This window comes from Metopolophium dirhodum, chromosome 2 (assembly GCF_019925205.1).
Source record: "Metopolophium dirhodum isolate CAU chromosome 2, ASM1992520v1, whole genome shotgun sequence".
Lineage (NCBI taxonomy): Eukaryota > Metazoa > Arthropoda > Insecta > Hemiptera > Aphididae > Metopolophium > Metopolophium dirhodum.
This window is the reverse complement of record NC_083561.1, coordinates 8,374,707-8,385,698: the sequence shown is the minus strand read 5'-3', so window position 1 is coordinate 8,385,698 and position 10,992 is coordinate 8,374,707.

Genomic DNA, 10,992 nt, shown 5'->3' with positions numbered 1-10,992 from the left:
TGAAAAGCCAAGTATATATTTTGCCAGATCATAATATGATGACATTTCGGAGAGGACTTTTGAAGAATTATTCAAAGTAAATATTATCATCCTCATTTCAATCACGATATTATTATAACTTATAATATTCCGTGTACACATTTTTGTGTGTAGCGAACTTAAATTAAAATATACATTATAATGTGTTCATACGTAAGATGTATGGTATTAGTCTTTACCGTATCACGTTTGTGTTATATTTTCTACAGATTATCCATCACTGTATACGTCTGTGCACAAGAATGTGGCGGCGGCATACGACATACGCGTCGTAGTGGTATATGATGTTTTATTGCCAAAAGCTGCACCGCAGTTATAATAATGTTGCTGACGTGAATTTTCGCTTGTTCGTCAGAGACCTTTTGTGCAAAATTACCATAACGCGAGACGCTGAATACGACGAATAATGCGTGTATGGACCTCGAAAATCAGAACGTCGTATCTGAACACAAATCATATCATTGTATACAAACATCGGTTTATTGTACACGCCAAGAAGTTTTGATACGAAATTATTTCGCTTGAACTATGGCGGAAGATCGATATTTTCGAATAATTAATCCAAGTGTTTCGTCAATTATTTTGTTGTTTTTACTTTTTGGTCCCTGCAACACACTTTATGGGCTACGCGAAGTTTGTCAACACGTCTTGTGCAACAAAGGTTAGATTGGTTTTTTTTTTACGGTTTATTCGTCCAGGGAAATGCATTGACTGTATTCGGTCGACGCGATGTATCATATGTGTATTCTGCAGCCGTTATTCCATAACAAAAAAATATGCACATTTATAATAATACGAAGTGTTCGTTTATAGTATTGTACAGTATTTTTTTTTAAACTTTTTCCGCTGTTATTTCATCACTGAAAGCATATTCATAATATTACGTATTATGAAGTTTTCAACGGTATTCAACTTTTTAGTAAATTGTGAGAATTGCTGAAGCTTCATTACGCCCTTCCTCAAAAACCTCGGGACCATGATAAACCTCTACGGCGCGGCGTATTGTTAGGGTGCACTATACAAATAATAGGCAGATTTCGTTTTTATATGCATACGTTCTACGTTTCGACTTTCTGATATTAATGCACTCGCACTAACATTTCTGGTGCAATTATTTACAATTTTACGCAAAATTAAATTCTACTTTTGTGTAATTTATTATAATATTTTTTTATATTTTAGGTTTTAATTTACTTAATATCTTTTGAGACTTACAATACTATGCATATAAGCGGTAACGGATACAGTTATTACTGATAGTACTATTTAACGTAATTGATATCATAATTACAGTTGTAAAACAAGTTATATACCTTTAGTATCGTATATAGTGAACTATCAATATTGTATGATTAATTTAGTAATGGTTTGTTAGATATTTTTTTTTTTAAAGTACAAGCTAATAATAAAATGTAAAATCACAAGTTCAATATTATGTAGTTTTTGAGCTGTTAACGGACATTTTCAGTTTCCATTTTTTTTAGTTTTTTTTTCTACAAAGATCGATAAAATGTTATTTGTTGGGTAAAAAAGCTTGAAAATTTAATAAAAGGCTCTTACTATATTGTTACAATGACATTTGAAAAATATTAAAAATCCTAAGTCACAGTTTTTATTTATAAGCATTTAAAGTTCAAATATTGACAAAATACGAAAAAATCACGAAAATTAGCAAATTATTTTGAGTTGAGAATTTATAAAAACTTTTCTTTTTCAATCTAAGATTTGAAAATGTAATACAAAATTAGCCATAAGTTTATCTACCTTTATCAAAAAAAAAAAAATGTCTACAAGAAAGTAAAATTAAATTTTTATGAGCATTCGAAATTCATATTTTTACAACATTTGATATTGACTCGATTTCTCGTGTAACGATTTTCTTATTTTGTTGTAATTAAAAAACGTATGACAGTAGATACTTGAAAATTTCACTGAATGTTTATATTAGCATTTTCTATACACGATAGAATTTTGAAAGTAATTTGACTCTTTTTAAGCTGTTTACGGACATTGTCAGTTCTCAATTTTTTTAGTTTTTTTTTCTATAAATATCAATAAAATTTTATTTGTTGGGTAGAAAAGCGTGAACATTTTATGCAAGGCTCCTGATATATTGTTACAATAGCAGTTGAAAAATATTGAACATACATACACACAATTTTTTTTTATAAACATTTAAAGTTCAAATTTTGACAAAATTTATCAAATTTAAAATGTAATAATTATTTTGTAGTTAAAAATTTATAAAATGTTCAACTTTTGTAGCTAAGGATTGAAAATTTAAAACAAGGTTCCACGTAAATAAGTAAATATATAAATTACTTTATTCACAATAATATCATCAAATATACTTAGTAATATCATAGGCTGACTGACCGTTTTCGCTCAGAATCGTTTTTCTTATACAATGATATTATATCATTGAATTCAAATTTAACACCATCCATTACAATGACCCACTTGTAATCTACTGTTCAGCAGAGCGACATCCACTTATCCACCTTTTTTAATTTAGTTTTAGCTTAATAATTGTACAAAATATATTATATATATAAAAAAAAACATTGAATTATAATTAAGTGCAACCCTACAACCAATAAGCTGGTCATTGTTGGAAAAGGCTAAGTCTAAGTGAGTGATCACCTACTCACTATGAACAGCATGCACTACAGAACATAGTTTTAAAGTAAGTATAAACAAAAACTATAGATAAAAAAGATTTAGTAAAATAAAGCAGTTTGATTTCCTATATAGTACGTACATCTTATAATTTTTTTGAAATTTAATAAAACTTAAAATTATCGACTATGTATGAAATAGGTATTTTACATAAAATAAATTTATTTTTCATATTTACTTTAAAAATTACAAATAAATAATGTATAACTATGCCTACTACGACTAGCCACGAAAAAAAATGTACAATACTTACTGATGTATTTAAAAAAGAGATTTTTATATTGTGTTTAAACACATATTAATAAATTATTATGTATAATATTATAATATATATTTACTATTTAGTATTTACCATACTATAAGTTGATACGTCATGATATATCGAATTTATTTAGCTAAATTTGGTTCAAATACATAATAACCATGATTCATGATAGTCAATTATATTCAGATTGTATCATAAATAATTAACATTAAATTAATCGAACAAACAACAAATTATTATTCATAATCCAGTGTTAGCGCTTTGTTCCTCATTAAATTTATCGTGCATCATGTGACGACCCATCTCTACCCATCCCATTCTGTGACCACGGCCTAAAGACGCGGTTGAATCGATACACTGTGTGTCTGCAGTTCTGAGTTCTAGTTATAAGTTTATAACTTATAAATAACAAGATGAATATTGAAGAATAACAATATTTCGATACTACGTGCATATCAGAATTGAATTATTTTTATCAAAAACTTCTATTATTGTATGGAATAACGTTGGGAATAAAATAATAGTCACACATCGACAAACTACCGTTCCGAATAGCTGACAAAATTGTATGAAATATAAACTCGTGAAGCCAAACTTAAAAATTATAACTCTAAACTCTTAACTCTTAATGTCTTGTGATTTATTTATTCTAACTATAGGGCATAGGTAAGTAGTTATTTTATGTATCACAAATAATTCATAGTATTAGTCATTTCCAATAATTGAGTTATAATTTAGTAGTTTAATGAAATCCAGTGGAAAACTTTGATAAAAAAATTGATAGTAAATGTTTATACATTACTTTTAATTTTTTTTTTAACACGTAGGTATATAAGCACAGTATAATTTCATTATTATAATCTTCTTTCTTGTTATTAGTTTTCAAATAATGATAAATTGACTTATAACAAACACAAATTGGATATCGTTAGACAATGGAGTTAAATTCTTTAGTAAATTACAAACAAACCACAGATGGTCTTACAAAAAATAATCTAATTAACGTCTGAAATGACTAAGTTAATGAATATTTTATCAGGATGGTGTCTATGTAAAATATGTTGTATTAAACATGTATGAGGCTAGCAAGTCTCTGCGAAATTAACAATTTGATAATGCTAATAACAAATTATAATCACGATATTAACTTAGTTATAGTTTTAAATCGCGTCGATAATTATAAAGTTCCACATATTTACATTAAGAAATATCACGTACAACTTGTATTGTTTGTTATTATAACTTTAATGTTATTATATACCCTGAATTGCAAACCATATTATTTTATTTAGAAATACTTATGTTTGTAATTTATTATAAATTATAATCAATTGTTCGCACAAATTGGAATGGAATCCATTGAAATACACACTATATCAACAGATTAATCCAAATCGATTCAAATGTGATAATAAATTATTATAATAAGATAAATGGGGACGGAATGGCCGAGCGTACTAAGGCGTCGGCTGCAACGCAGCCGACCCAAGTTCGATACTTTGGCCACGGGCGGCATTTTTCTTCGGGCAAGTCATGGTGCCCCATTAGAAATTCTGCCAAAACACAACACACACGTGTACCAACCTACCCAATTTAAAAAACCTATAATGCCCTCCCCCACACCCAATGGCCTATGTTGCCGCGGGTTACCAATAAAAAAAAAAAAAAAAAAAATAAGATAAATGTTTAACTTTTATATTCGTTAAACATTTTCTTAAAAACAATTCAAATTATATGTTCAGTTAGTAATAAAGTTATATCAATACTTACGGTTACATATAGAGAAGATGGAATATTTTCGAATGTTGCTTATGATAACGATACCATCATCATTGCCTGTATTTTGTAATGCATAGGTCCTAAACGTACAATAATATAGTCGTATGGATAAAACTAGTTTTAAATTGCCAAATACTGAGTAGGTGCCTATACTGTACAACATAATATCATATGACTACTGATATGTATATGTGTACACAGATATTGAAGTTAGATAAAACTTTTAAGCAAATCGAACCTCATAATAATATATAGTTTATGCACATCGAGTGGTCCGCAACAGTGTTGTGCTCGTGCTGCCATTCGACACTCCAATGTTGGTTATTATTCATATTTTTTTTAAATAATTCGTAACAAGGAGATTACATTTTATTCAACGTGTATAGGAATATTGTAAAACGTCTCCATCGTAACTGTAACGGTTAGATATATTTCTTTGTTGCATATGCAATATTATGGTTTTTATGTGTTTTTTAAAAATATATATATTATAGACGTATAATATGTACATAATATTATAGTTTTACAGTTTGTATAACCTCTTATTCCAAATATAGTTGTTTTCCATTTAAAAGATGCAATTTAGATAAAATAAAATAAATAATGGATACAATATTTTAATAAAAGACGTTTTTATTCATGTCGTAAACATTTAGTTGTACAATTTGTAAATTTTATTTAAATATTTTTTGACTTTAGTAAACACATAAAATAAATTTATTTATTTAGCACTATTAGGCTTTTTCAACTTATTGAACAACTCAAATATCTATGCTATAATGGTGAGGCGGAAAAGTTCAAAAGTTAAAGACCATTTATTCTATGCTCTCTACATGACTACGACTAGTATAATATGTACCAGCACATACGAAATGTTATTTTCTTTTTCTTTTCCATTTCAAAGTTAACATAAAAGTGTATTACGTTTAACTTCTATAAAATATGAATTCTATAAATGCATCTATGGTCTATAATGTAAAATAATATATTGTTTATTTTTAACACCAAAACGAATGTGATAATATTTTTCTTTAATTTAAATTAATTTAGTACTATATATTATCTAGTTCAGTTTTTAATTTTTTTACTATAACAATAGTGTTATAGTTTTGACTTTTGCGAAGTACGTTGTACAATTATTCCTTCTTGATACAAATTTAAATTATAACAATGAGTTGGGGACATAATTTTTGTTTTGCTGAAAGAGAATCACCTTCATATGTTTGAATAAATACAGATCGTATAAAAAATCTGAACATTTACCAATCATGCTTTAAAATGATAAAGAAAAACAACATAGCTTAAAAATATGCTTTCAGACGTAAGTAGTCAATTTGTGTAACTCTAGTATTTTTTTTTTATTTCCACATTAATTTTTAATGTGATATGATTTATTTTTATTTGAGTTTCTGATTATATTTACTGTTTTTAAGTTCAATATTTTTATAATTGATTTTTTTTAAATTTACGCATATATAAATAAAATGTAAACTATATTTATTCAACCAATCTAATGTGAATCATTTGGTACGTTATTATATAATATTTAATGGTTGCAAATGTTGTACAATGATGATAAAACTAGTCATTGTATATTATAATATCACATAACATAAATAAATATTACCAAACGCAGACAAGGATATGTAATACAAATAAAACGATAAACAACGATAAAGAAATATATTCCGTCATATTTATTTTATGGCAGGTACCTTCATCATCTACATACTATACTTTTTCCAACAGTGGTGGAATGGGGTTTAAATCGACGTTTGAAAATCAAAATTCATTGGATTTGTTTATACATATTATTTTGTAATGCACATATTTAGGAAGAAGACTGAAATATTAAGCGATTTTACAATTATTATTTGTTTACACAAAACAGATAGCGATGGATCACTTTTATTTCTCACTGGGTAATAATAACATATATTTTTTCGGATATGTTAAAAACGTAATGAGTGTGGTAGAGTAATAGAGTAGGGAAAGAAAAAGATCAAAAATACAAATTACATATTTTGTTGCCTTATTATATGAATTGTCGATATGATTATCATAATTATTACTGCCGTTACGTATACAAATCAAAATAATTGCACTTTATCTTTATTTTTTACATAATACATTTTATATTAGTTATGGCAATAGGATTAAATGTTCATTTGTTTGTGGTTGGAGCTAATATTAAGAAACTATTTATATGACAATTGTCACTTCTAAATTACTGAAATTTGCAGTTAAGTAAAAGTGCATACATTTTTATATTGACTATAATGTTCATGTAAAATTTAACAGAAATACCAACTTTCAAGTTAGTAGTGTTATTAAATATCTACCTGTAGAATTTTGATTGGTAAAGTTGATAATTTTATAGTTTGAATAATTAAAATATTTTCATTAATATACTTTTGTACTTCAAAATGCTTTATAAATGTACATAAATAAAAATTTAATAAAATACGATACTTCCTGTTTAATAATAACCAAAACTTTCGGAAAATATCGGATAAGCTTTTATATTGCTCGTCATTGTTATGATATTTGTTGAAATTAATATTCTAAGATAAACTTATATATAATCCTTTTTTTACGGATTCCTTATATTTTGTTTGAACTTTGAACTGAACTCTCTCGTTGAATTTTGAAACAATTTACTATACTATACTACATAAACAACTAAGTTATTTTCACATAGCTAACAGCTTTGACATAATTATTTTGTTGAATAGTTATAATCACTAAGCTAAGCATGTTTCAAAATATGAAAGTTGATAACAATTCATTTTTGTATTTTATAATATGTCCTATACTCATAAGAAATCAATAATCGGTATAAATACATAAAATGCACATTCTATAGATTTATTTATTGGAATGCTTCGTTATCGATCAAGTTTAGTCTTTATTAATTATAATTTAACGCAGGCATATCATACGATATTAAATTCAATTAGAGTTCAGTTGTAGAAAAAAACAAAACAAACCACTAGTTAGCAGTACGTCGTTGAGTCATGTCTATACCTAGGAAATGTCTATAATATTCTATATGTCTACATGTCTATATGTCTATATGTCTATATGTCCTAACCTTTACTTACTAGGTACTAAATGGAACAGATGTGGCCGGAATAATCGTGGGTGGAGATTTTCTAAAATATATATATGATTTGTGTACATATGTAAATCACATAAGATATATGCATTATGCACGACCACTGATGTAAATAGACATTGGCATAAACGGTTGTTTACTTACCTACTGTTCTAGAAGAAACGATACTATGATATATTGTAAAACCACGTGCTTTACCCCATGACAATTTCAGCGTGCAGTGTCGACCACCTCACAAATCCCTTCCTATATGCCAACGAACCTCCTGCATCGTTACACATAACTGAGGCTGAAAAGCGTAAACCACTCATGGTAATAGTGTACAATTCGACAATTTGTGGCATATTTTGATTAGATCAGAATGATTAGGCTGACGTAGACAAATAAGTGACCAAGGAAAACCACATTTTTTTGTTTAAAATTAACATGATATAATATACAATAATATCCCTGATTGTATCCCTGGTCATTACGTTTACAACTGTCATAAAGAAAATATTTCGATTTTACTTGTGTATTTTGTATTACTATATTATGTGCGTAGTATCAGTTAATAAATAATATAATCAACTATATATGTCGTTGTCGCCAGACGGATATTATAAACTAATAAGGTTAGGTTTATTGGTTGTATTGAAAATAACTACAGAATAAAATAATATAACCATATTCACTAGAAAAATGTTAGAAAACTCTAAATAAAACAAATTCAATTCAATACTTAGAGTAAATAATTCAATATCAAAAATTATTTGCAGACCACACAACTTATCAGAACAAATAAATATATATATTATATAATATAAATAATATAAGTTGTACTGTAATATTTTTTTATAATTCTGGACATTTTTTTTTTTTATTCGTTTGGTTTGTTTTTATTATTATTTTGTTTATTCCATAAGTTACATAACATACATTTGCCTGGAAAAAATGAACAAAAATAAAATACGGAAGTACTATATCAGCTGTGTATCTCTGTTTTAGTTTACCTCAGCTCATGGGCAAATCGGCATCGGTGTACCTCGCTTTGTGAACTAATTCGACCAAGATAGGAAATCCGCCTGTGGTGGATTGGATATACCATTTGATATATTTTCTAACGTGGTTCAAACTACTCCGTAAACTTTCCTGATATCTCGAAGAATAATTTCTAAAACTTTCGTCAAAATTGGTAGAGTAGTTTTTAAGACGTATATAAGCTACAAACATACGGACATTGCTTTTGTTATAATATATTTGAATAACAAACAATTAATTAAATATTTATTTATTTTATTCAACAAAAATTCCAAAGTAAGAGCTAGTCAGTACCAATTTTTTTCGAATTTTTTTTTTTTTGAAACTATAATGGCATCCTTAATTTACAAATATATTATTCAATCTTTATGAGCCAAAACGATATTCATTTGCAGGCCACCCTATAGCATCCTATATGGGTTGAAAAACAAAGCAAAGAACCCTTCCCGAGTCGCTAAGAATATATGTGCAAAATGTTGTGCTAATTGGGTCAGTATATAATTATTATAGTTGATAAAATAAGTCCCTTACAAACGTACATTAATCTGTATACGTATTATATATAGGTTTAAAGATGAACGGTGCTTACAGTTTTACGTTATATACTAGGATAAAACAAAATGCAGCAAAACTATTGTATTGTGAAATTGACCAGCAGGAATTTACGTGACATTAAACGAGAAAAGTGGCCCGGCATGCCCCTTAGATCAAACATAATATTACATAAAGGAGTCATCGTCACTGCAACAGACGTGAGTGGCGCAGACGTCCGACTGGCTATAGATAGACAGGCGGAAGAACAGATATAAAATAGAACATCGTGATATTATATACACAATATTACATTAATATCGTGGCACAGTTTAAGCTAAGGGCGGTCGCTTTACATAAAATAACACGGTATAGTAATTTTATTGTGAAACGTGCACGCACGCTTAATATAATATTATTATGTCTGCAGAGAAAAGTCGAGATCTGATGGCGAATCTTTTTGACGGTCCACCGAGGCACCGACTGATCTCGTGGTACAATAATATTATTATTACGATATTCGCCAGAATTCAACGGAGTATGTAGTGCGCACACTGAATTAGTTAAGTACAGCTCTTATCTGGCGACGGATGGTAGGTACTACCCAGGTATTCGGTAAACTCGCTCATTGTATTATATGCGTTCATGTACGTACCAATATGTGCATTGTGTGTAGCCATTGCAATGATCAAACAACGCACAACTCGTGATTACACGCTCAACTATTATGGTTATTTCAATTATAGAATTATACGTGAACACGCACACACATAGAATAACACTTGCACGACTTATAGTCAGACACATAAAACCACCCGTGTTTGCAAACCAAATACCATATCATACCTGTAATTACATATAGGTATATAATAGTGTACATTGATATAATATAATGTATCGTACAGGATAATTCTAAATTCATTAAACAGTAATTTTTTCGGTTAGTTATTCGTGTTTTGTATGAAATTAAAAAATGTGTCTTTTAAAAAAGTAGGTAACAAACCAACAACTTAATAATAATTGGAAAAACATGCTTTTTAAAAATAATTCAGTTTTACCTAATTCCAAAAAAAAATAATATTTTAAAAACACAAATTTACCGAAAATACGACAGTAATGCACTGCAGTAATGTAAACGTTTATTGACAAAATAATCACTTTCAAATTATACATTAGTAATATAAATATATGTAGGTACGCGTAGCTCCAGATGCATTGTTGTAAAAAACAAATTAAAAGTTTTGTTTGACTGAAACTTTGATGAAGGTTCACTCAAACTTAAAGTTTAGGTTAGGTTAGGCACGGTTTGGTTGGAGGTGGGTAGTGGTGGCTGGCAACATTTTATTTAGTTGGCTAAAAAGTAAAAAAATCCCAGAGCTATAATAGCATTTATTGTAAGAGATAGGTTTCAGCCCCTTTCAATTATACTGACCCCCTCAACACCATACAAAATGTTATATTCATGTCATGATATTAATTGCTTCGCTCCAAGTCCCAATCTTTAATTTAGCACAGTACCTTTTGGTCCTGTCTAGAACAAATAAATTAGGAAAAGTCAATA